General features: G+C 32.6%; 1 long non-coding RNA gene across 1 annotated transcript; it reads right to left on the bottom strand.

Moving 5' to 3' along the window:
• Positions 1–8,507: 8,507 nt before the first annotated feature.
• On the bottom strand, positions 8,508–25,434 carry LOC132066694 (uncharacterized). Its single transcript, XR_009416914.1, has 3 exons — positions 25,277–25,434; positions 21,281–21,408; positions 8,508–8,724 (listed from the first exon to the last, which is right to left on the bottom strand). It is a non-coding gene; the product is annotated as an uncharacterized LOC132066694 (long non-coding RNA).
• Between the last annotated feature and the right edge of the window lie 1,971 nt (positions 25,435–27,405).

Raw genomic sequence — 27,405 nt, 5'->3', positions numbered from 1 at the left:
GGCCCGGCCCACTTGACAGGCTTAGGCAATAGTGATCAAAGACGAATTCAAAATTTAATTAAATCATATGTACTCCCTCCGTCCCAACTTAAGTGTCTCATTTTGATTAGGCAGAAAGTTTAAGAAAAAATAGACTTTTGAATCTTTTGATCCTAAAATAAAGATGTATGTAATGTACTAAATTGTCCTTCGAATCTTGTGGTTTTAAACTTGCAATGTAGGATGTTTGAATTGTTAACTTAATAAAAATAGGATAAGGTACTCTTTTCGGACAGACCAAAAAAGAAAGTAATACACTTAAAATTGGGACGGGGGAATATAGTTAATCGAGAAAACATTAATTGTGATTATATCGTCTCCTTCCCATTAGAATCTGTGATGCCGAGCTCAGCAATATAATTTGGTAATTATTCGTGAATCGTTTGATAATAAATTAAGATACATGGAGATTATATTTTCAATAAAGATCTAGAACTTTGGATTTGAGTCGCAATCCCTTAATTGTGAAAGTGATCATTATCCAACTTCAAGATGATCTTCTACCAATGATCAAACACCAAAAGATATAAAGTGATGGTAGGGTCATGAATGTAGTTTTAAACCATCATTTCTATTCCCTAATTGTTTGTGGTCCCTTTTCATGTGTTAGATAATCACGTCCAGATGGACGAAAACACTCGCAATTTTTTTTTTCCAGAATTTAAATTGCACGTGTGTAATTGGAACACTTTATTAGGAGTTGGGGTGTTCAATTGAAATAGGGCTTAATTCGAGTGTCTAAATGGAATATCTTTGACAAGTTTAAGGGGTTACCTATATATTAAGCCCTTAGTGCCAATTAGATGAGAGTTTTAATTTTATTAAAAATCATTCTATTGGTGTTTTCTTAATTAATATTCTCCCTTTTCACTATTTACGGGTCTATAAAGAAATGTACAGAAATTTATATTTCTGTTTTCGTATAATCATTGGATATTCGATATTCACTTTCCCGAGTCGCATCTTATAAGACCCATTAAAGGATGAAACACTCCCTATCAGAGATTTCTAGTTGATTTACGCAATGTTTCATGTATACACCGTCATTTAGATTCTATCTACTTTTAAAAATTATGAAAATAAAACACTTGGACAAAACATAATCAATGGTATTACATTTATGAAATTTTAATTGTGGTCTAAAAAGCTCATAGATTTTCCCTTTCCCAAAACGCAAATTCAAACTCGTGATTAAGGGTGATTTTGGAATAATAAGATTAATTATTTTTTTTGAAATCTTAAAGTACCTCTTATTTTGAAGCAAAATGAAAAGCGTAAAACACCATTTATTTAGAGAGTACTAAAAGTGTGTATTTTGGAGATTCCCTTGTGCGCCGCACGTGAAAACGGCAAAAATGCCATTTTGCCAATCGACCACACGTGCCAAAAAGGTGTTGGCGCACGTGGGTTAAAAAAACCACCTAATCTTTCCCTTTGTTTAGGTTAAAAATATTTGAAGAACAATATATGAATTTTACATAAAATACTCTTAAGTAATTAAAATGATCTAATAAATAGGACCTGTTCACATTGTTTTTCATTAAACTCATTCCATAATTTATTGATAACAAAATTCTTTATAATTTTATTTTTTAGTTTATAGGCTAATAACAATCACATATTTTATTACTTCATTCGTTTCGAATTTTTTGTCTTATATTTTCTTCAGTCCGTTTAGAGAAATGACTCTTTCCCTTTTTGGCAACATTTTAGTTCTAATTTTTCACGTGACATGTTTAAGATCACAAGGTTAAAAAATATTTTGGTATATTCTACATATCTTTAATTAACAACCATGAAATTCAAAAATCTTCTTTACTTTTTTAAATTCCGTGTCAAGTCTAAAACAGACAGACAAATTAAAATAGATAGAGTAATAAATTAGCTATATCAGAAACTAACTATAATGAATAAAGAGTCAGGTGAAATCAATAATACACGTTTTCCTCCTTTCAGGGAGAACTTAGTGAAGGTATTTTGATAATAATCAATTTAATTTTTTTTTGATACTAATCAATTTAAAAATTTACTCTTTTAATTCACTGATTGATAAATTTATTTCGACAAGCATGTATAATGGTTTAGTTCTTTCTCTGAACTCTCTTTTCATTTCACAGCCTCCTCATGCACACCATCATTTGTAGCAATAAGATACAAGTTTGGAATTGTATAAGTTTGCTTGGTTCATTGAACCCAATTGAAAAATGTATATTTTTTTATTATATATAAGTGGCTAATGAGGACTAACACCGCATCAAATGCTTGTACCAAAAGTTTTACAAATTGTACACGCAATGAATGCTTGTACCAAAAGCTATATAACTTGTACATTTTATCCAACTATTTTTTTATCCCACGTGGACATATATCGTGGTACTTAATATTTATTCCCTTTTCATGTATAGACGATGCACTTTAGTTTTAATTCTCCGACACATTTATTTTCTCCGTGTACTTTTATTTGTTCACTTTTGACTTTTCACGTTCTTGCTTAATATTTATTCTCTTCTCATGTATAGACATATGTAGTTCAATTTTAATTCTCCTACACAAATTTATTTTCTTCGTGCACTTTTACTTGTTCATTTTTTACTTTTCACGTTCTTTAAGAATTAATAAATCTCACGTGGATATATGTCATGGTACTGAATATTTATTACACGTATGCACTTCAATTTTAATTTTTCGATACATATTTATTTCTTTCGTGCACTTTTACTTGTTCGCTTTTGACTTTTCACGTTCTTGCTGAATATTTATTCTCTTCTCATGTATACATGTATGCACTTTAATTTTAATTCTCCGACACATATTTATTTGCTCCGTGCATTTTTACTTGTTCACTTTTGACTTTTCACTTTCTTTAAAAATTAATAAATGAAGTACTCCCCCCGTCCCATGTTACTTGCACATTATTTGACTTTTCACGTTCTTTAAGAATTAATAAATGAAGTACTCCCTTCGTCCCATATTACTTGGCCACATTAAACGCCCAAGGTGGACGAACACAACAACAATAAGTTGCACAAAAAGCAACTGAAATTGTACTCTAAGCAGGGACTAACATGTGTACATTTCAGAAGTTGAACATTAATTCTACCTCTTGTGTGTTTACTTTTTAGGTCCCCAGGGGTCCGCAGTGTCTTAATTGTCCTTTCATTTGGCATATACTCCCTCTGTCTCAATTTAAGTGTCTATGTTTGACTAGACATGGAGTTTAAGAAATAAAGATAGACTTTCAAATCTTGTGGTTCTAAATTAAAAATGTGTATACTGTAAAATATCCTTTGAATCTTGTGATTATAAACTTGACATGTAGGATATTTGAATTGTCAACTTACTAAATATAAAAAGAAGCGAACATAACCAAAATAAGATAATTTTATTTTTTATTTTTAACAACAAATGCCCAAGTGGACGAACACAACAACAATAAGTTGTACGAAAAGCAACTGGAATTATACTCTAATTCGGGACTAACATGTGTACATTTCAGAAGTTTAACATTAATAGTACCTCTTGTGTGTTTACTTTTTAAGTCTCCACGTGTTCGCAGTGTCTCAATTGTCCTTTCATTTCCTTTATTTGACATATACTCCCTTTGTCTCAATTTCAGTGTCTACGTTTGACCAGACATGGAGTTTAAGAAATAAAGATAGACTTTTGGATCTTGTCGATCTAAATTAAAAATTTGTATAATATAATAAAATGTCCTTTGAATCTTGTTGACATGTAGGATATTTGAATTGTCAACTTACTAAATATAAAAAGAGGCTAGCATAACAAAAATAAGACAAATTTTAACAACAATTGAGAAATTAAGGGGAAAAATAAGAAGAAAAGAAAAAAAATATGGAGACTCACTAAGAAGAATCACAATATCCTTTGTAAATATACAAACCATAAAGACTAACTTAATTGAGTAATCAAATTAATTATGTTCGGCCTCGTGCATCGCACGGGCATAATTTGCTAGTATTATTTCTAAACTGCCAACTAATAGCTGTGTTATTCTTGACCTAATTCAAATTGAGTAAACTACCAACCCGTCAACCTTTATAGAAGTTTGTTTTTATCTATACTAGTGTTTGAGCGGGCCCCAGTTTTGTAACTTTATGGATAATTACTTCCATCAATTACTTTTGTCTTTTCTTTTCCGGTGATTAACCAAGGGAAAAGTATTACAGGTGTGAAAATGTCCGCCCTTGCCGGCTTTTGCTTTCGCTAATTAATCATAATTTTTTTTTAATTATAACAAAACTGAACTGTATTTATTTTTTTCTGAACAAGCACTATGAAATAATATTTAATTAATATCACCACTATATTAACTTTTGTCACACCTCTTTTCTTCATGATATTTTATATTTATTAAAAATTGTTTCTCCAATTGAAGTGATGATTTTGAGAAGAGATTATTTATTTAGTATATTCAGAGTCGTCATTTGAAATAGAATTTTGGCGTTCCAAATCACCTAATGAATCTCTAATCAAAAGAAAATGACTCTATTATTATTGGTCCGCGAAAATAAAATATTGGGTAAGGAATTCTGTTGAACAAGGAGAAGGTGTTAGACACCTCTCGAGTCTCGTGGTTCTAGCACGGTCGCTTTATTGGCTATATCTGGCTTGACTAAGACTTGGAGAAACTGAACTTATTAATTATGTCTATGATTCGCTTAATGTTGTTGTACTTTTGTTAGTCTTAACTTAAACACATAGTTGCAACCTTAGCTTAGACATATACATCGGCCAATACGCATAACCACATCCCTGTCATTTGTAATTATCCGAGACGTGTAGTTGCGACCTCAGTCAGGACGATATATTATTGAAGTTAATTCCCTACATGGTAACCCATGTTTTAGAAATTTCCAAATAAAGTCATTTTTGTTTCTTTTAGGACTAGAATATCACTCAACTATCAATACGAGGCTTTTGTGTTGTTTAGTATATGTGAAGAAAATAGTGATAGTTGAGTGATATTCAAGTTCTAAAAAGAAACGAAAGTGACTTTAATAGGCAATTCCTAAAACATGGTGACCATTTAGGAATTAACTCTATTATTTATGTTCTCGTTAGGGCTTGTCACTTGAAGTACTTTAGTAATTCGTATCTTGCAAATTTGAGACGCTTATTGTCTATTTTTTCCTCTTTTCTTTTAATCTTTGCAACGACTCCTCGCAACCCATTTCACTTGTCTCACATATAATAATAATTAAAAAGGCCTTAAAATTGGTCTAGCACTACCCAAAAAATTGGTTTTAGCGACGGACGAATCATAGCTAAGCCTTCACCGACGAAACTTTGACATCTGTTGCTACCTTTAACAACAGATTAGAGACAATATAATTCTACCGCTACCTCATCTCCGTAGCTAACATATATAAAGTCCATCGCTCTTTTGCTTGTTGATTTCGTTGCCGAGAAATGTTAGCTGCAGAAATTTCCGTAGCTATTCCGTGACAATTTGTATAATGTTATTTCTAATTTTATAGTATTTATTAAATATTTAGCTATGCCAATAACTCTCGCTATTTGTTGCTTGTATATTATTCAAATTCACTATAAGAACATATTAAATGAAAAGTAGTAATATTTAATAGCATTACAAGAACCCAATTTAATATAAATTAACAAGCAGATCCAATACATAAATTATAAAGCATCACTGTTATATCCCGAATTTTTGTACATTGGAATATTTTTAAGCTAATCGAGATAAGTTTAAGGACAAGATTATTTTGGGATATGAAACAAGGACTTTTAATCCCCGATTTTAATTAAGTGCACGAATTGCTTATAAATTTTAATTGATATAGAAATATTAGTGGAGATTAGGGATTAATTAACCATGATTAGATTAGTAAGTGGGGATTAGAGGCTAATTATTATTAATCAAGTCATTAGTGGGTTAAGTGGACCCCACTATAGCACAATTGGCCCATGCTATGGGTGGGGCACGTGTCACTTCCTTGGGCAGCATATATAAGCTTCATTTCATGACTAAGATTAGTCATCCATTCCATTATTTCATCTTCAACATTATTTGAGTTAGAGAAAAGGAGCTCATGGCCATGGCTGTCTTTGCTCATAAATGGGTTTATGTTCTTGATGGAAAAATTAATTTTTCAAGGTATTCCAACCATTTGGAAGTAATTAGCAACGTGAATTAGTCATTGGGGCAGCAAGAATATTTATCATCTCAATCCACAAATTTCAGCAAACTAAGGAGCCAAGTTTGTTAGGGTAAGATTTAATTTTCTTCTACATGTTTTAGAGGTGGTTTAGACTTGGTATAATTTGGTAGATATGAATTGAATCTAAAGAATTGTGTATGTTGATGTTGAGGTCTTTGTTTGGGCCGTGTAGGGTCGTTTTAATTAGAAATGGCGAATTAATTTTAATTAGCATTGTGGTTGTTGTCGTCATGGATTATATGATGAGAGGGAAGGAATTAAATGGTTAAAGTTGAAGTTGTATTTGTTTTGTGGGCTGTTGTAAGGATTTATTGTGATATTAAGGTAGTTTTCTTGCATATGAATAATTGATGTTGTTGTCGTGTGTATGTTGATATGATTCGCAAATTTGGATGAAAAGAGTGTATGAGATAATGTATCAGAAGCGTATGTGGTTTGCTTGGTGTATTTGTAAACGTTCATGAGATTATCGGGCATCTCTATGTTGTTAATTAGGTCATGTTTTGGGACGTGTTGTTGTTCTTGTTGAATGGGAAGATTAAGTATAGTTAAGATTATACATTGTATTGTTATAATGGTTGGTACATTTATAAGATCGTTTCGATGAAGTGTTATGGCTATAGATTATTAAGAATAATATGAATATGTCGTAATCGTATGTAGATTATTATCGAATGTTGTAATATGTGGGCTGATTGGAATGTTATGCGGGCTGTTCGGAGTGTTCTCGAATCTTATCTTGGTCAGTCTTGGTATGGTGCTTGAACGTGTGATTATGGATGTTGATTTGGTTGTTTTATAGTTGGCTTGAAAGTAGGGGAAATGCCGTCTAATTTTCTAGAAATGAGCTACTAACGTTGGGATACGTTTTGAACCTTCCCGTAGTTTAACCGTAGTTCTTGACGTCTTAATATAGGTTGAGACACTTCGGGCAGCGTATACGTATTGTGTCACGGATAAGCGTTAAAGGTATCTAAAGCTATCCTTTCTTTCTTTTGGCATGATTTATATGAAACGAACAAATGATGAATGTATAAGCTCCTATTCTTAGAGACACTAGGATGGTTAATGTCCTTGACTTCCACAAGCTATCTCATGTTATCTTGATACGTGTCTATGATTCCTGAGGCTCTATTTGATATAGTCCATAGTGACGTCCAGAGGGTACTTAACATGACTATCGCCTTTGATAGTGTTAGTTTATTCTACACATTCCATTAAGTCTCAGATGATGATTTAGTTTGCATATGGTTGCTCAATGCTCTGCTCGTGCACGCTGTTATTATATCTTTCACCGAGTCCCCTGATGGGCCGGGTATGTATTCATGCACAGTTTCACTGCATTGTTCACCGAGTCCCTCACTAGAGGGCCGGGTACGGTATATATATGATGATATCATGATGTGATGATGGCACCGAGTCCCATGATGGGCCGGGTATGGTATACATGTATACAACTTATTCACCGAGTCCATAATGGGCCGGATATGGTAAATGACATAGCTATGCATGATTTTATTTCATAAGGCACAGGTACAGTGATTTCTTGATTATCATACTTGTCTCCTGGAATCTCTACTTCGGTTATGATCTTCCTTATGGTATTTCATGTTTTATATACTCGGTACATATCTCGTGCGACCCCTTTCCTCGGGCGTTTCATGCCGCGGTGCGGATACTCGCTTTGGTGATCCTCCAAAGCTTAGGACTTCTACTCGGTTTGTCTTGGAGTGCTCCATTGTTCGAGAGCCTAGACTTTGGGTACAGATCTTTTGATGTATATCTATGTTTATCCGAAGGGTACGGCGGAGCCACATCCCGTCATATGTCACGGTTGATACTCTTAGAGGTCGTAGACATATGTGTGGGTTGTATATAGATGTTGTTCAATCGTGTCAATATGACTTATTTTGGGATGTTCCCGTACGTAGTGGCAGCCTTGTCGGCTTGCGTATATATTTTGGGATGTTGTATGTAGTGGCAGCCTTGTCGGCTTGCGTATATATATTTGGGACGTCCCCATACGTTATGACAGCCTTGTCGGCTCATGTACTATGTTATCTTTTGATCGGTTGTGACTCCTCAGGAGACAGGTTACCTACATATATAAATGTGACGTTCTGAGATAACGTCTTGTCTTTGCAAGTTTCCATATTGTGTTTAATTTCGGGTTAACTATATCTAGCAAATATGTATACAAGTGTCTAGCTCGGACACTAGTCACGGCCTACGGGGTTGGGTCGTGACAATCACTAATGTTCATAATTTTTCAACTAATAGAATAGAAACTGATAAACAAAGCTAACTAATTTAGTGTTGGAGAGTGATGTTTATCAAGATCAGAAGTAGCACTCAAGGCCATAAACTCTTCTCTTCATCTCCTCCTCCCACGGTCTCGTAACACATCCGAGTTGCAACATCATCTCATCCTATTGTAATTGCTCTTGTGATCATTGTTGCTTGTCACTTTTTGAGCAGATGAAAACTTTTTATTTATCCAACAAAAAGGATACAAATATGTCATATATAAGGTCAATAGGATCACAAAATGTTTTACTTCCGTGCACAATTCGAGATAGGTTGGCACGAATGAAAAGATTTTTCAGCACCGCCATGTGTATAAACATGCAAATGTATCACAGTTCGCCCAACCAAACAAAATTCATTTTGTATAACCAATTAATTTAATATCATAATCCAGAAAAATAGAAGGCAAAGAACATATTCAAAACGAACCTACTTATCATGAAAACTTCACAACTTGAACACTCTATTCAATATGTATCTGCTCGAAAAGAACACCCACTTGGAAGTACAAATATGAGATGTGTTTACCAGTTGAATAAGGTAAAACAGTTTGGATAACGATTTTTTTTTTTTTTTTGGTGCATTTCAATAGCTTTTACATGCTCCACTTCTGCTTTTATCAGTTTATTTCTTGAACATTGCAGTATATTATCATTAGGTGATGTAAGGACTTATAGACCTTGATAGCTGATCTCTAGTTCATTCATTATGCTCTTTCCTCTCAGAACTTTTATTAAATCAACGTAGAGGATGTATCACACAAAAGAACAACTATGGCCATTATGCATTGTAAGACTACCCCGGCGAAATTGATTTCTTTAGCTAATAAGATCAAAATGGCCATTGTGCCAAGAAACACATTTTAGATTGGAAGATTTAAACAAAAGAACAAGAACCGGAAATCCAAATTACATGCTCCCTCATATTTTTGTTGGGGTATATACCATTAACCATGCGTTTAGACATGGTATATTCTAACAATTGTCATGGTTAAAAGTCTAAATGGGAGATTGTTGGGATATATATACTATTAACCATGTGTTTGGATATAGTATTTATTATAGAACAATTATTTATTCATTGTTTAATAAAGAATTAAATAGATCATGCACTAGTATGTGTGTCCTTTACTTATATAGTAGATGATTTAGTGTATAGAGTTTAGCTTATACACGGAAGATTAAATCGTCGGTTCTTATAAGTATAAAATTTATGTTCACAATCTAAGATGGAAATTGGACAAAGCCATTGGTATGATTGTAGCCCAAGATTAATATAATGTATCTTCATTATGGGAACGGTATAGTTCCGTCTTCTTGTGCTAGTACATTTTGTATGTATTGAACGGACCAAGTAGAGATAAGTGTTTTTGTACTGAATAAATAAAATAAATTCTCTAGTTCATTAAATGTACTTATACTCTTAATCTTGATATAATTATTATGATCAATGTGATTTGTTCATTATTTTGATTTATTAAAAGGTACGACTCAATTGCGGGTCTATGTATTCCCGGCAAATTGGATAATGACAAAATACAGTGAAATGATAATTAGTTGATAAAATCCATGTCACGATTTTGAGATTGATGATACCCTTTATGAATGCTTATAAGTCTCATGTGAAAACCCTGCAGGTGGATTTTGTATCCGTCACATGATGTAAGTTAAGCAGAAATATAAAGGTTTCAATTAGTCAATGAATTAAATTGTCAGTAATTTAATTTAATTGATTGGTATCTGTAATCTTAACATGGGGAGTCAAATAAGTTTTAATGTATGATTTCGAAATTGAACTGAGGAGTGCAGTTACGATTTTTTAGTGGAATAATTCGTAATTTATTATGGTAGGATTAATTCAGATTTCTTGAATTAATTCCATAATAGGAAGCCTCGTTAATTAAATTACTGTGGTCCCTGCTGTGCCCGAATAATAAAGAATTAAATGGAATATCATTTCTTGGTGGAAAATAAAGACCCAATAGGTTTTGGAAAAGGGGAAAACCCTAAAACCTGTAGTTATAAAATAGGGGTCTCATTCCATAAGGAGGCTAAGGGTTTGACAAGGTTCTACTCTTTTTCCATAGAAATTCGCCCACACGAATTTCATAAATTCTGGTATTATTCGGGATTACAAAGTAAGACTGTGGAACTGAAGGATGACGATAACTGGATGGTGTGTGCTCGTGGTTGAAGATTCGATTCTTGGTCGCGGTCACGCTTCAAGAGATAAGTATCAATTTTATGTTTGATTAATATCTTGATTATGTGTTGTCTATATTACATGCAAGTTCGATCCCTGCTATTTGCTTTCCTTTGCGTATGTTCGTATTCTAACAATTGGCATCAAGAGCCAACTTGCGTCTAAATAGATAACCTAGAAAAGATATACATATGAGGTTATATGTAGATTCATGATTTGTATTTTTGTAATCATGAGAAAAGTACTGTTGTCATCTGATCGGCGATTTTTGAGCCGAATATATTTTCTTTTGATTGTTGATTGGTAAATTTTTAAAAAAAAAAAAAAAACAAAAAACAAAAAGAGGAAAAGCGAGGGTGCTGATTGATCGGTTACAGCCAGAATATCGTGGTAAGCCTTAATCAAGTAACCTGCTAGGGTTCTTCTAAAAGTTTTTTTGAAGAAGTTTTTTTTGAAGAAAACAATCTTGTCGGCTGAGATTTCATAGCTTCAGAGGGAAAGTTTTATCCTTCAACAAAATCAATATCAATAAGTTAATTTTACAATAAAAAGAAAAGGATTAACGGAGGCAGGACACTGGGATTTCAGTGGTTGAAATTGGAACCTGCTAGGGTGAAACAATGGGATGTCCTTTTCTTTAGACATTATTTTGTCCTTGTTAAAGTTTTTGGACCGTGAATTAATTTGGCAGCATGTTAATTATTCCAGAAAGTTGAGTCCTTCCTTTGACAGTGCACTAATTCGTGCTTGGAAATATTAAGGAGTATTTGCTGCATATTATTTTCATGGTGTTTAATTTTATCTTTTCCTTTATCACGTTATATTGACACATGGATTGAGAGTTATGATTAATAAATAGGATCCATTAATATGGTTTATTTATTTGGGTCATTAAAATATTCTCAATGTATTTTGATGAATTGTCCTGAATAAGCATATATTAGTGGTGGTGTTTTGTCTACTGATAGAATATATCCCTTTGGACACTAGTAAAGCTTAATTAATTCATGAGAAGAGATATTGAAGATTTCACTCAAAAGGAAGAAACGTAATATCTTGATTCTCAGGTGTATTAATTGTGAGGACAATTTGTTGTAATTAGGTATTGTGTGTCTTACCCAGAAGAAGGGACACAATATATGCCTTGAACTCGTGGGATAATTATAAAAGCAGAATAGAAACCTAAATTAGATTATTTAATCCATGCCTAAAACGGTTATTTTGACGAATTTGGTTAGTTGCGGAGATCAAGAATTTTATGAACTCTTATTGACCTGAAATTTGGTGTGTTCATTGGAAACGCCCAGTAAGAAATAATCTTTGAGGCTGTTTAGATGGGTTTTATGTTGTTCTTTCGGATTAAAACGAGTATGAAAAACTACTCTTTATGTCAGTTTTATTTATGATTAAATCTAGAACATGAATACACATGATGATTTAATATGAATTGATATATGATAAGAATGTAGGTCATATTGTTTAAGTCTTAAAAATGCTTAAATTGTTTGAATCTGATTTTGGTTATAGCTTTGGAGATGAATTATTTTGCGGACTCCAATTAACCTGAAATTTAATAGATTCATCGGAAATGACCCATTAAACAATATTCACTATTATGATTTGGGATTGTTTAAATGGTGTTTTAGGCATTTTTTTTCGATTTCTTGAAAATTATTTTGAGGAAAAATAACTTGGTTATGATCTAATGGTGATAGAGATTCTTCCTTATGTTTTTCATGTCTAAATACTAGTGAAATAATAAATTTATGTGTTGACTTTAGGTCTTCCTCCCCATCGGATGGATTTATTATGGATCGTCACTAGGTATAATCACTAGTTATTGATAACTTGTATTAACTCTCCATCTGAGTTACATGTTAGGTCAATGGAACTAGAGATAATGATAATGATATTCACTTGGCTTAAATTAGCAGCATACTCTACGTTTGAGTTAGCTCTGGTTTTAAATTTATGGAGTGAATATCTTGCATCACATGTATATGTTGCATGAATTGTTCTCATATATTGAAATTTGTTGTTCAAGATGCATGGATATCTTGTGGTGTGTTTTGAATTTTATATTCAACGATTACCTAAACATGCTAATTTCGAGAAAGCAACACGAAGATTATGTAAACATATTTTAAAATTTGTTCGTTGTTCTTGATTCATGTATATTAGTATGCTAATGATGATATGTGATAAGAACTACTGAACAAATGTATATGTTCTTAAATTCTATTTTGGCGAAAAAAAAAAAGAAAAAAAATCCGAATTGGTCATCGTTTCGAAATTTCGATTTTGACGAACTCGATTGACTCGAAATTTGGTAGGTTCATTGGAAACGACTCTCGAGCAATACTCCATGATATATTTGTGACCGAGGGGCTTTTTTGGCCATTTGGGGTCGTTTAGATGGGTTTTTGGGTGTTTTTCTGTTTTCTGAAATTTTTTTGTTAAATACAAATTTTATTTCTTCAAACAGTGGTGGTAGGGTTCATTCTCTATGGTCTCCATTGTATATAGCAGTGATATAATGAGTTTATGTGTTGACATAGGTCTTCCTCCCCATCGGATAGATTCATTATGGTTAATTACTGTGTTCTAGTCCCTAGTTAATTGATAGCTTGTCTTGACTCTCCAACTGAGTTACACGTTGGTTCAATGGAACTAGGGATAATTAAATGGGATATTTACCTAATATAAATTAACAGTTTACTCTCTATCTGAGTTGGTTCTGTTTCTTTATGAGGTGATATATCTGGTATGACTCATATATTTTGCATGAATTGTTAAGTTTCCCTATCGAATCTAACTGTTCGGTAAGCATGGTTATATGTGTGATGTGTGGTTTGAATTTTATTATTCATTCAGCATAACTAATGATCTATTTAATGATTATATCTCAAATTCTCAATAGATTTTATTTAGCTGTCACGACCCAATTCACGAGTCGTGGTGGCACCTACACTATCCCTTCGAGTAGGCGAACCACATTACTAATAACAAGTTAAATAAGCGGAAAATTTATTTAAGAATAAGTTATCAAGTTTTAAATACTTATCATAACAAGAAATGTCACGACAATCCCAAAAATCTGGTCAAAGGGTACAAGAGCGCTAACATAGGACAGAATAGAAGTCTGAAAATACCGAAGGCTACATATTGTCTGTCGAATACAAAAACAGAAATAGATAGAGGAGGTTCTTCAGGGGCCACGGATGACAGGTAGCTCACCCTGAATAACTAAAAGATGTCACCCTCACGTATCAGCCACGGGGTTTAGAACTGGAGCCTGGATCGTACTCTGCACTCAACAAAAGTGCGGAAGAGTAGTATCGTACAACACTTGTACCGGTAGGCATCATAGGCCGACAATGATTAGATAACGCATGAAGAAGTCAAAACCAACAAGTAGCACATAGAGCAAACAGGTATGGTCACATATCAATACAAGTAAGGTGTAAAGGAATCATGAAATCAACCAAGACAGATATAATTCACCAAATGATCAGTCAAATATATAAGTGGATGAATGCAATGCAATGCAATGCAATAGTCACCTCTCACACTCCACTCCCGTACACACATGCTATGGCAATGCCTCATAGTCATGACCCATGGGGGACCCGCGAAGTCCATGTACCACTCGCTCCGGAATATAACCTCGGATCACGAGCACACTCTCACGATCCCGGCAAAGACCTCGGGCATCGGACACTCCATTGTTCCCGGCAAGAAACCTCGGGCAACAAACACTCACAATCTCCGGCAGAAACCTCGGAGTCTCTCTGTCACTCACAATCTCCGGCAGAAACCTCGGAGTCTCTCTGTCACTCTCAATCTCCGGCAAAGACCTCGGAGTCTCTCGATCACTCACCTCACCAATCATCACAACAATAATATAAAAGACATGTCATGCATGATATCAGTCTCAACAATATCATCAATATATAGTCAACCAGTACAAGTCATATTAATGTTACCATTCCTTTACACACGGTGAGTGAGCTAGTATGTGACAGAGATACGAACAGGTGATAATCACAGAAAATAACATATATGGCGACAAGCCCACATAGCAACTAACAAAGCCAATCTAACTGGAAATCACCTCTACTTCATGCCCGAAGGCCTATATGCGTCCCCGTCACTTTCTACAACTACATACGATTCTCTAATCAGAGTCTAACTAAAGTAGACCGTAACCTACCTCAATGCCGAGCGGATGCCACGAACAATCAAGCTAATGTCTTCCCTTTGCGTAGAGCCTCTGAACGATCAAAATCTATAAAATATGCGATCTACGTTAGAATACGACTCTAAGGACACCCATACTGCTATATTTATATTCTAAACAGTCCACATTCATGACATGCAATCATGATTCACATACAGCTACGACATTCTCAAGTTACTTCTAATAGTTTGTAGCTTTAACGTTTGTATGTCACAACTTATAACATTCCATCCAACATACCATATGGTGTATACTCTTAACTTATAATTATTCTTTCCAACTTAATGAAAGCATAAGTCCAAAACAGTCCACTACCACAACATGTCCAAAACAGTCCCTAACCGACAACATAACGATGTTCGGAATTCTTGCAAATGTTTACGAACATACTAAGCCAACCACATGTGATTTTTATACATCATTTCATGTCTTCTTTTCATATAATTTCAGTAAGTTACGACCAGCTATCCACACGATAAGTACAACATCAATTCATACGCAACTACGCTATATCGTCATTTTTATAATCCTTATAACAACTCACAAATGACTTTAGTTTCAACTCCAACCATTAAACACCTTCATTTCCATCATAAATTTCATGATAATGACAATCAAAATATCAAGTAAAAACAGTTCACTAACTTCTTCCCAACAGTCACACACGTGGCTACAACACCACTTCAACAACTTCATGATTTTCATCCATTTATCCATACTACAACACATTCAATTCACTTCCAATCCATGTACAAGAAGATTAAGCATGACTTCATTAGAATCAAGGGCACACAGCTCATTTTAATTTTTACGAAAAGCAGTCCAATACCAACATACAACACCATAACCAAACTTCTACAATCTTTGTTCATTTACCTATGTTGGTACATATTCAATTCATCAACAATTCATGAAAAATGAAATCAATCAAGACTTCACCACACTCACGGCTCACTCTCTACTTCAACTACAACAACAATCAAAGCAACAACGTGCATGAACTATACATTCAAATCGTCATGAAACACAAGAACAATAAGCATTCTTACCTTTTAATCTTGTTCTTCACCTTGGCCGAAACTTCAACTCTATTGAGGTGCTACACTTTCTTGTTTCTTTCCAACAATTACTACACGTTCTTATGCACTTGGTAAGGAGTTAATTTGATGGAGAAAACTGAATTTTTTTGAAGCAATATAACACCCTTCACTCTCGGCTAGCTCTAGCCGAGAGACCCTCTCTCTCTATCACTATATTTCTAACTTGTAATGTGTAGAATGAATTGTGTAATGTGGAATGAGTCAGATTTTTATCTTATGTATGCATTACAAGGGTTGTACAAGTGTCCCACTCAACATTTGGGTCAAATATTCTTTGACCACTCCACTCTACTACACGGCCAACTATGGCTTAAAATAAATGGGCAGATTTTTATTGCCAATCCCACTTAATACTCCACTTATCATTAGTTTAATCCCAATTTTTTTGTCCATTTTGCTGCCCAAGAAGGTCTCACACGTTCCCCCAACTAAGCATGGGCAAAAATCTGATTTTGACACATGATTTGTGGGGCCACACGTCCACTAATACATAGCAATAGTCTTATGTTGCTGCATACATCCACTTTGTCCTCCACTATAGTACCAATGAAACCTTAATTTAATGCCTAGTTTAATGTAATGATAAAACATACCATGTGCTGTAATCCAACTCTTTTACAAAGCACAAATATTTTATCCTCTTGTGTACGCATGGAATCATGATGTGTACTCCTAATCCCTTTAATTAAAGAATGCCACATAACAATATATATAAATTTGTCATGCTAGTTGCTGCCACGTTAGGGGGGTGACATCCAAAATAATTCATCCACTTAATCCATAATCAAATAATTAACTTCCCACTAAGTTCATCAAATAACCATTTACGCATAATTAATTTCTTAAGCACACTTCACATACTTGTTAATTAAATAACCGAATCACCCGTTATCGCAGACTATAGAAAGCAAGATTAGACCACGAAAAGGGTGTTTTAGGAATATTAGGCCTAAAAGTGCTAAACGACCAAACGGGTCGTTACATTAGCCCACTTACTACTAGTCAGGAATTTCTTCTGATAGAAATAAGACATTAATTTAAAGGATGCATTATATGTAACCTCGTTAGAAAGAATTTATTTTCGGTTTCTAAAGAATTTATTTTCAGTTTCTAACCAAACAAGAGATGGATAGTTATTTTATTTTTCTTGTAACTCTTGTGTTATTGAGTTTGATAAACATTTTATCTGGTGTGGTACATTGATGCTTGACCCTTTAAATTAATAACTCTTCTGAACTGAATAATGTTAATCTGTCTCCTCAGAGAATAATTTTTTTTTTTTTCGTGAATTGAATGAACTTATCTGTGACGCTTGTGTCTAGGTCATTTAATCTGAATAGAATTTCGAAGTTGGTCAAATGATGAACTTTTGATGTTCATTGAAAGTAGAGGCACTACCAACTTGTGAGTCCTATTTAGAAGGAAAAATGACTAAGAGACCTTTTCTCTTAAAAGGAAATAAAGTTAATGATAAGTTAAGTCAATCCATTCTGATTTGTGTGGTATAATGAACTTCAAGGCAAGAGGTGATTTTGAGTATTCTGTGACATTCAAAGAAGATTACTCATGATATGAATATATCTATTTGATGCTCTATAGGTCCGAATGCTTTGATAATTTCAAGGTATTTAAGGCGAAAATGAAAAGCGTCAGGGAAAATATATTAAGTCACTGCGATTTGATCGTACTGGCGATACCTCTTTATAGAGTTCATTAGTTACTTATTAGATAAAGGGATTGAATTTTCAATTGTCTACATCAAGTATTTTACAATAGATTTGGTGTGGAAGAGAAAAGAAATATGAATCTTTTGAAGGTGGTAAGATTAATGATTGACTTATTTATATTTTCTTTTTCGTTTTGGGATATGTCTTAGAAACTGCTAGTTACATTCTTAATTTAATTCCCTCTAAGTTAGTACCTTTGATACCCATAGAACAGTGGAATGGATGTAAGCCAAATCTGCAACATGTTCGGATATGAGGTTGTCTAGCACATGTGTTCAAAGGGAAAACAGATAAGTGGAAATCAAGAACGGATGTATGCATGTTTATTAGATATCCAAAGGGAACGAAAGGAGGTTTATTTATTGTCCTAAAAGAAAATAAGGTAATTGTTAATACAAATGCCAGATTTTAAAAAAAAAAAAGACTTTTTAATAAACCAAGTTCCTAGAAGTAAACTAGTTTTATAGGAACTGAGCAAAGAAATAGCAAATGAGTCATCTAAAATAGTCAAAAGTTCAAGAACATCTAACCGATATGTCAGGATTGACGTTCCATTGCATTTAAGTAGTGGGAGTAACGTTAATAGGTGTAAGGAAATTCACTACCTGTAAGTAGTGGGAGTGATGTTGAGCAGATAACACTATATGAAGTCGTTAATATTTCAATACCGAAAGGCAATGAAGATAATATTAAGACTCAAGTATATGTTAGTATGACTATAATAGTAGTAGTACTTAGTCGTAGTGGGAGAATAATAACCAAGATCGGTTCGGTGTATACTCTTGGGAGAATTGCATGATAGGATTCGAAAAGAAATACATTTTTTTTTGGAGAGTTTCATGATAGGATCCACTGAAGATCGTAGTACTGAACCGGTCGATTCTGACAAGCACTACTAGACGAAGTTGCATTAGAAAACAACTTGGTAAGTTAATTTTGGCAAAGAACTTAGTCTCTAAGGCTTTTGGTAGTCGTACAAAAGGAATACATGTGAAAGTTGTAAATGCATGGTTAAAAGTCTAAGTGGGAGATTGTTGGGGTATATACCATTAACCATGCGTTTAGACATGGTATATTCTAACAATTGTCATGGTTAAAAGTCTAAATGGGAGATTGTTGGGATATATATACTATTAACCATGTGTTTGGATATAGTATTTATTATAGAACAATTATTTATTCATTGTTTAATAAAGAATTAAATAGATCATGCACTAGTATGTGTGTCCTTTACTTATATAGTAGATGATTTAGTGTATAGAGTTTAGCTTATACACGGAAGATTAAATCGTCGGTTCTTATAAGTATAAAATTTATGTTCACAATCTAAGATGGAAATTGGACAAAGCCATTGGTATGATTGTAGCCCAAGATTAATATAATGTATCTTCATTATGGGAACGGTATAGTTCCGTCTTCTTGTGCTAGTACATTTTGTATGTATTGAACGGACCAAGTAGAGATAAGTGTTTTTGTCTTGAATATATAAAATAAATTCTCTAGTTCATTAAATGTACTTATACTCTTAATCTTGATATAATTATTATGATCAATGTGATTTGTTCATTATTTTGATTTATTAAAAGGTACGACTCAATTGCGGGTCTATGTATTCTGGTAAATTGGATAATGGAAAAATACATTTGTGAAATAATAATTAGTTGATAGAATCCATGTCTCGACTTTGAGATTGATGATACCCCTTTGTGAATGCTTATAAGTCTCATGTGAAAACCCTGCAGGTGGATTTTGTATCCGTCACATGATGTAAGTTAAGCAGAAATATAAAGGTTTCAATTAGTCAATGAATTAAATTGTCAGTAATTTAATTTAATTGATTGGTATCGTAATCTTAACATGGGGAGTCAAATAAGTTTTAATGTATGATTTCGAAATTGAACTGAGGAGTGCAGTTACGATTTTTTAGTGGAATAATTCGTAATTTATTATGGTAGGATTAATTCAGATTTCTTGAATTAATTCCATAATAGGAAGCCTCGTTAATTAAATTACTGTGGTCCCTGCTGTGCCCGAATAATAAAGAATTAAATGGAATATCATTTCTTGGTGGAAAATAAAGACCCAATAGGTTTTGGAAAAGGGGAAAACCCTAAACCTGTAGTTATAAAATAGGGGTCTCATTCCATAAGGAGGCTAAGGGTTTGACAAGGTTCTACTCTTTTTCCATAGAAATTCGCCCACACGAATTTCATAAATTCTGGTATTATTCGGGATTCGCGGAAAGACTATGGAACCGAAGGATGACGATCGAATCTGGATGGTGTGTGCTCGTGGTTGAAGATTCGATTCTTGGTCGCGGTCACGCTTCAAGAGATAAGTATCAATTTTATGTTTGATTAATATCTTGATTATGTGTTGTCTATATTACATGCAAGTTCGATCTTGGCTATTTGCTTTCGCTGCGTATGCCTGTATTCTAACAATTTTCACACCTATAAGTACACAGTCAAGTAAATGTACTGCTTCTCTTATCTTCAAATTGCAACACATTTTAGATACGACTGAGAGTTATCATTTAAAGCACCTAATTACTTCAGATTCATTTTGAATAGGAAAAAAAATAGAATTTAACACATTATATCTGTTAAAATACATCATCTTAACTGAAGGGTAGCTTTGTTACAAAGGAGACTTTGCTTTGTTATTTTAATTTGCAGACCTGGTGTAGGAGCGCTAAATTGCCGAAGCAAAACTCATTCAACACTATCAAAAAGTCAGATATGTATTTGATTAATGTAAAGTCAAGATGTATTACCTGAACTATTAACCAATAAGATTTTAGAATTTCAAAATCATCCTTCACTAGCAACAAATCAACATATAATTTCAATTTTCCTCTGCATTCAAATTTATCAAAAGTATAAGATATAGGGCCCGTTTGTCCAGAGAATTATTCACTTTTTCCCAGAATATTTTTTCACTTTTTTCAATTTATGGTGTTTGGCCATAAAAATTTGAAAAACAGCCAAAACTTAATTTTTCACTTTTTTTCTTCACTTTCAATACATTCCAACAATAATATTCAAAAATTTTCCATCTTCATTCAATTTAAATGAAAATTATTTGGTATAAGATATAATCTTGCATTGAAGTTGAGATATACACAACATTAAACTCCAGAAAATTGAGGTCTCTTCTTTTTGGTGTGTATTTTTATTTGGAGAACTTCTTTTTCCCGTTTTCTCTGATCTGCTTTTGCCATATATTAATTCAAAAGACTGATACCAAATTAATGGACCAAAAATGGCATGTTAGAGTTTAGTATATGGAATTTTCCTTAGAATACCCCAAAGTTACGTAAAAATTAGTGGTTTGGACAAGTTGAGATGGTAAAAAGTAAAACAAATTCTCATACAGCATTCATACTTAGCAATTATGAAGACTGTATGTTTAATTTCTTTAAACAGTAGAAAGGCTGCAGTAAAAATAGGTCTAAGATCTTACCTCTATACATAGATCTACACAAAAACCTCAACTTAAAATTGTTCCATCAGTTTGAAGGTAACTATCAGAGTTGTATCACCATAAGGTTCGTTCTGATATGCATCGACACGTCCACAATTCTCCTACACCTGAAACCACTTTTCAGAAATGGAAGACAATAGGTAAAAGATCTAAAGAAATAGTTCCTCAAACAATTGATACACATTATACTGAATTTGATAATCGATCAATCAATGGAGCATATAATATGTGCAACTAAACATGACAGTATATATACACATTTTGTGGTTGTGTCCAATATGGATATTTGACATGGCTGGATACTTGCTAAAATAGATGATATTATAAGTACACTCTATCTTGAAAACTGTAGGCTCTTACATAAAGTTGAAAAGACTCGTAAGAACTACTGAAAAAGCAAAAGGTTCGTCCCCAATCTTCACATTAAGTTGTTGGTGTTTTACAAAAGTAAGAACAAAGAACCAGTCTTTTTTTTCTTTTAATCTTTCTGATTTAAAAAGACTGGCTAATTAAAATAGTTTGTCCAACCACAGATATAAGCTTGCTGTATTTTTATGTTTTCATGTTTAGATATACAAATGCACATGTTTTAGTGGGACATGAAAAGTACATAACAGGTCCAAGAAGTCTCATCTTGACATAGTTCCCTTGCATGCTGGACACAAAACAATAGATAACAGATAACAGTAGACAGATTAATCAGGTAACACCATTAAATTGATAATAGAAACATTATTCTAAATGATTATGGTTGACCAAATCTAGCACACTACAATCTGGAATTCAGTAAAATAACTTATGATGTTTAAAATTCAAAGATTGAACTCTTTTCATAACACTTCCACTGAGATGGACCTGTCAAGCATTATTTGGGATGAGGATTCATCATTGTTAGTACTCTTGACATAGTTCCTGCTTGTTATTTTCTAACAATAACAATAGAAAACAGATAAATTAGTCAGATTAATCTCTAACATCTATTAAATTGATAATAGAAACATAATCTAAATGATTATGGTTGACCTAAGAACGAACTAAATCTTAAGAATGAGCTAAAAAAAGGATGTTTAGATTCAAAAGGAAAAAAGCATACAGAGCTAGTTGTCATTTGTAGAAATTCATCATTGAGATAGGCTGCAAAGTTGTTTTCAAAATATCGAAGAAAACAGTTCCTAACTCTAAAATTGAAAAAGGAAACATAATCAGAAGGATTTGAGCTCAAATATAAAAACAAGTAGATATAAAAGTTTCCAAAGGAAAAAAGCATCAAATATTGTCATTGTATAAAAATGTTGAAGAAACTTATCAAATATGATGTATAATAATGTTTAAGAAACCTATTAAGTATTAACTATATAAGCGATTAGCTATAAGGTTTTCTCCTGCTGAACATTCCTGTTTTTCCTGTTCCTAGAACAGTAATATGGATAGAGACATAAGGAACCTTAAACCATGGGAAATAACAACAAAAATGGATGATTGACCCTCGTTCTTACCCTATAAAGCCCTAGGAGAAGATAGCTTGCTCAAAAGAAATTAAATTGAAAAAAATGACAACTAATCGGAGCAGAGAAATATATAATACCTGAGATGTAAAACCCTATAAAGCAAGGGGCGAGCTGCCACATAGGCGACGAGAAAGCCCTAGGAGAAGATAGCGAGAGGAGGCGTATATGTTTCAGACTTTGTTATATTCACTGTGCCCTAAAAATAACTCTTAAATCATATGTAGCGACGACTTTAGCGATAGAACAAATTCCGTTGCTATAGATAACTTGAAATTTTAATTTTGAAATTATTTTAACGACGGATTTTTTCATAGCAACCGATCTTAAGCAAACTTTTAATAAATTTTGTCGCCCTGCTTTTGTCGCTAATTTTGTAGCTACACTAAAGGCGCGTAAATTTCGCGCCAAAGTTTAGCGACGGATTTGAATTTCCGTCGCTATATTAGATGCCAATTATTTTTTGTTTTTTTGGCAACCTGCTTTTGTCGCTAATTTTGTAGCTAAAATCCGTCGCTAAACCAGGTTTTTTTTAGTAGTGATATAGGCCCTGATTTAAATGACAACATACATTCAGATATAAATAAATTAAAAGCTATAAAAACAGTAAAATGCCAAATGAGCCAAATCGTAAACAAAGACCATTTAAAATCTCATTAATCTATCTCATATGTTTTATATGAAAAAATCGGAACAGACCCCTTAAAAGACTCAGAAACTTTCTTTTGGACATGAATAGATAATAAAGTTCTTCAAGGAGATGCTTATGACCTTATGTGCTGCTAAATGTATCCAAATACACGAGAGAGAAAAAGCTTAGCACTTCAAAAGATTATGCTTTTTGTTACTAATAAAAAAGGAGAAAAAGGGTCAAAAATGCCCTTCAGATATAAATGAATTAAAAGCTGGTTTTAAACAGCGGGTTTAAAAATGCCAAATGTTATGTTGTAAATCGTTATATTTGAAAAAATGATCATTAATCTATATCATATGATTTTTACTCTTTTGAAAAAATGGGCATTTTTGACTCTTTATGCATCACTTATTTGACAAAACTATTCTAGTTTTGGAAACACGTAACCATCAACTTAAAGCTTGGACAAGGACAATAACAAATAAACTAGATTTTATCTCAAATTAGGCACGTAACAGTAGCCTTTCCATTTTAAACTACTAAAAATTTAGATAAATTTTTCTAACAGAACTGTATATACACAAGTTCGGATAACAGCTTTTCAACTTTCTATTCATGCTTAAAATGTCTCTTTTTACACTTTTATGAGCAAAACTTGAAGAAACATACAAGACTTAGCTAGCGTCTGGCCATAGATTCCCCCCCAAAAAAAAAAATTGAATAACTTGATTTGGGTGAAGTTTTTCAAGTTTTGAAAATGTGTTTGGCCATAGTTTTTCAAAACATATTTCACTTTTTGTTTTGGAAAATATGAAACTTTACTTATACCCGTAAGTTCTAAAAATTATCAAGAATACCCAACCATACAAAACATACATACTTGTTAATCTCAAATTATGCAGAACATGATATTTTAATAACAATTGCTAATAACATACTTACTAGCTACTACAATTTAAATTATAATACAAAGATCCATCCGTGCAAGAAAAAAAAAAACAACAACGGTAGTAACTAACTATTCTTTAGTATAATTTCCCACATTGTACGAACAATCTTCACAATATAGGAGAGATTGTTTTAATTGTGAAAACATGATGGATACGACTTTAATGGAGGAGCATGGTAGATAGAATTAGTTGGGCATAATATATGGTTTTTTTTTAATAAAATATAAAAAGTTTGGGGTAGTTTTTAAAAGTTTTGAAAAGACCAAAACATAGATCTTGGCCCAAAAACAGGTTTGAGCCAGAATTTGGGAATTTGAAGATTTGTTTCAAAATCTGTCAAAATTTTGTGGCCAAACAAAGATTTGATAACAAATCTTCAAAATATGCTCCCAAAATCTATGGCCAAACGGGAGCTTATTATTTTTTTTTTTTACCCTGTTATAAGCAAAACTTGAAGAAACATACGAAACTTACTCTAAATTTAATGATACAAACACTACTAAAAAATCGCTATTTTCCCATTGAAAATTTTTCTGTGGTTATTGCCCACTGAATGTCGGTAGGAAAAACCTAAATAGTAGAGTTTTCACATGGAAAAATTCCCAGCGTCTCAATGGGAACCTGTTTCCCACCATGCGTTTACCCAGTGAGATTGTTCGGTGGGAATGAGGTGGGAAAATCATGTTTTATAGCACAAATTTCTCACTGAATGTCGGTGGGAAAACCCTCTTTTTCTATTAGTGAAAAAGCTTAACATACTTCATATTATAACGTCGAAGAACAATAACCAATTAGACACATACAAAATCTGAGCAACTTGTGTAACATTGGAATCAGGTCTCATATAATCGTGACATTAAACTATACAAAGAAGATTGAATGTTACCTTTTAGGAAGACTAATTCATTACAAGAAAACGGCTACAATCTATTGAACTCCAAAGTTACAACAGCTAACTTTCAGGTCGACGAAGAAACCACGAATGAAAGCCTCGAACTCCGACATAAATTTCAAACAAAACCTTTTCGGAAACTCGTAATTGCTCTCTGCTAAAGATTTTTTTCTCTATCTCTTTAAAAGTTAAAATAAAATGTAATGATAAAAATATTAACTAACTTTTTTTAGACTAATAAAAATATAGGAAATTAAAATAGTGAATCCAAAATTGTATGTTCTGATCACTACCTTATTTATTAAAACCTGTGGATATATAGATGTATGTGTGTGTTGCAGAACTTAGACCTAAAAGGACGTAAAAATGGGATAAGAACTTAAGGGTAAAAAAAGGGGGATAAGTTTTGGCTTGAGAGTTTTAAGGGAGAAGGGGTTTAGGCGTGCAGATCAATAGTTAGGTTAGTCATTTTTAGCTGTTTCTCTTTTGGCTATTTGGTCCCTTTTGGTTTTTTCCTTTATTTTAATTTTTTTAAAAATATAAGTAAATTAAACAAAAAGATAAAAAGTAATAAGAAAAAAAGAATGTACTTTAGTACTAAGTAGTAAATTAGAAAATAGAGTTATACTTTTTAGTCTTAGAATTTATATTATGTTTAATTTCTTCTTGAATAGATCTGAATTAGTGATAAAAAATAATAATTTATATTTGTTCTCTTGAAACTTTTTCTTCTATGATATAAATTTGCTTAAGAATGGGTGGTAGAAGATTATATTACATATTGCAAAAGTTTCATGTTCAAATTGTACCAAAAATCAATTAGAAAATATTATGTAATGATAAAAACATTAAATAACTATTTTTAGACTAATAAAAATATAGGAAATTAAAATAGCTAATCCAAAATAAAATGTAACTAAGAAAAATATGCTAGAATCACTACCTTGTTTATTAAAATCTAAGTGAAAAAAAAAATATCTTTTTTGTAAATTTCCTTTTCATTGAAAAATAAAAGACGAAATTTATCCTAAAATAAAGTAAAACTTACTAACAATGAAATAAAAATTAAAACATTTAATGTATACCTAAAAGGAATATTTAAACGCTAAAAATGAGGTAAGAACTTAAGTTCGATAAAAAATTAGGTGTACAACTTTTAATCAAAGCATCATTTCATTGACTTGTATAGCCACTAGTCAACAAAATCGAAGCCGAAGTAGACAATGATCTTTAAAAAATAATTAAAAAAGAACTTGTCCCGATATTATTTAACAATTATCGAACACAATGTAAAACTCTCAAGTGTTTGCATGGATACATGACATGGAAAAATAGACCAATAAAAATAACACGTCAACAAAAAAAAATAATTTTGAAAAATCTATTTAAATAATTTTAAAAAAAAAATGAAAAACCCAATTCCATCTCTCCGATCTAAAAACAAGACCACTTCATTTTATAAAAAAAAAAATGAAAAAAACAGCGTTTTTAAAGTTTAAAATAGATTTTTAAGTGGGATATTGTAACATGGCTGGGTTTTTTTTTTTTTAAAATTCTTTAAATAGATTTTAAAATAGAAAAAATTAATTTTTAATGAAAAAAAATTTTAAAAAAAGGAAAAATTTGGTCTCTCACGCTCCATTTTTACATCCAATGTGTTCAAATGGCACGGCTTAGCTTGTGTTCGAAAGGTAAAACGAGTTGATGCACAAATGGAACGTCAATAGATTAGAAATGGAAAAATAATTAAAAGGGCTATAACAATTATACATGTAAAACTCTCTGTTTTGTGGATACAATATGTAAACATAAATGATTTCCCGTACCTTCAACAAGTTATGAAAAAAAAAAAAAATATTGGCGAATCGCTTAAAGTCATTTAATTGTAACATGTGAGTTTTCTGAAGAAAAAAAAGACACCCTCATTTTTACATCCCGTCATTAAGAAAGGTAAAACGAGTTGATGCACAAATGGAATGTCATCCGAAATGGAAGATAAAACGTGTCTGCACTCCAGAATGTTTTGTTATACTTCACATTAAGAACATGGTAATCAGACATCTTTATAACAACATTTTTATATAACATCACTTTACTATAACAATCATGTATTTCGTAGAATC

This window comes from Lycium ferocissimum, chromosome 8, assembly GCF_029784015.1.
Source record: "Lycium ferocissimum isolate CSIRO_LF1 chromosome 8, AGI_CSIRO_Lferr_CH_V1, whole genome shotgun sequence".
NCBI classification, from domain to species: Eukaryota; Viridiplantae; Streptophyta; class Magnoliopsida; order Solanales; family Solanaceae; genus Lycium; species Lycium ferocissimum.
The sequence above is the reverse complement of the archived record's forward strand: the minus strand, read 5'-3'. Positions and strand labels throughout refer to the sequence as shown.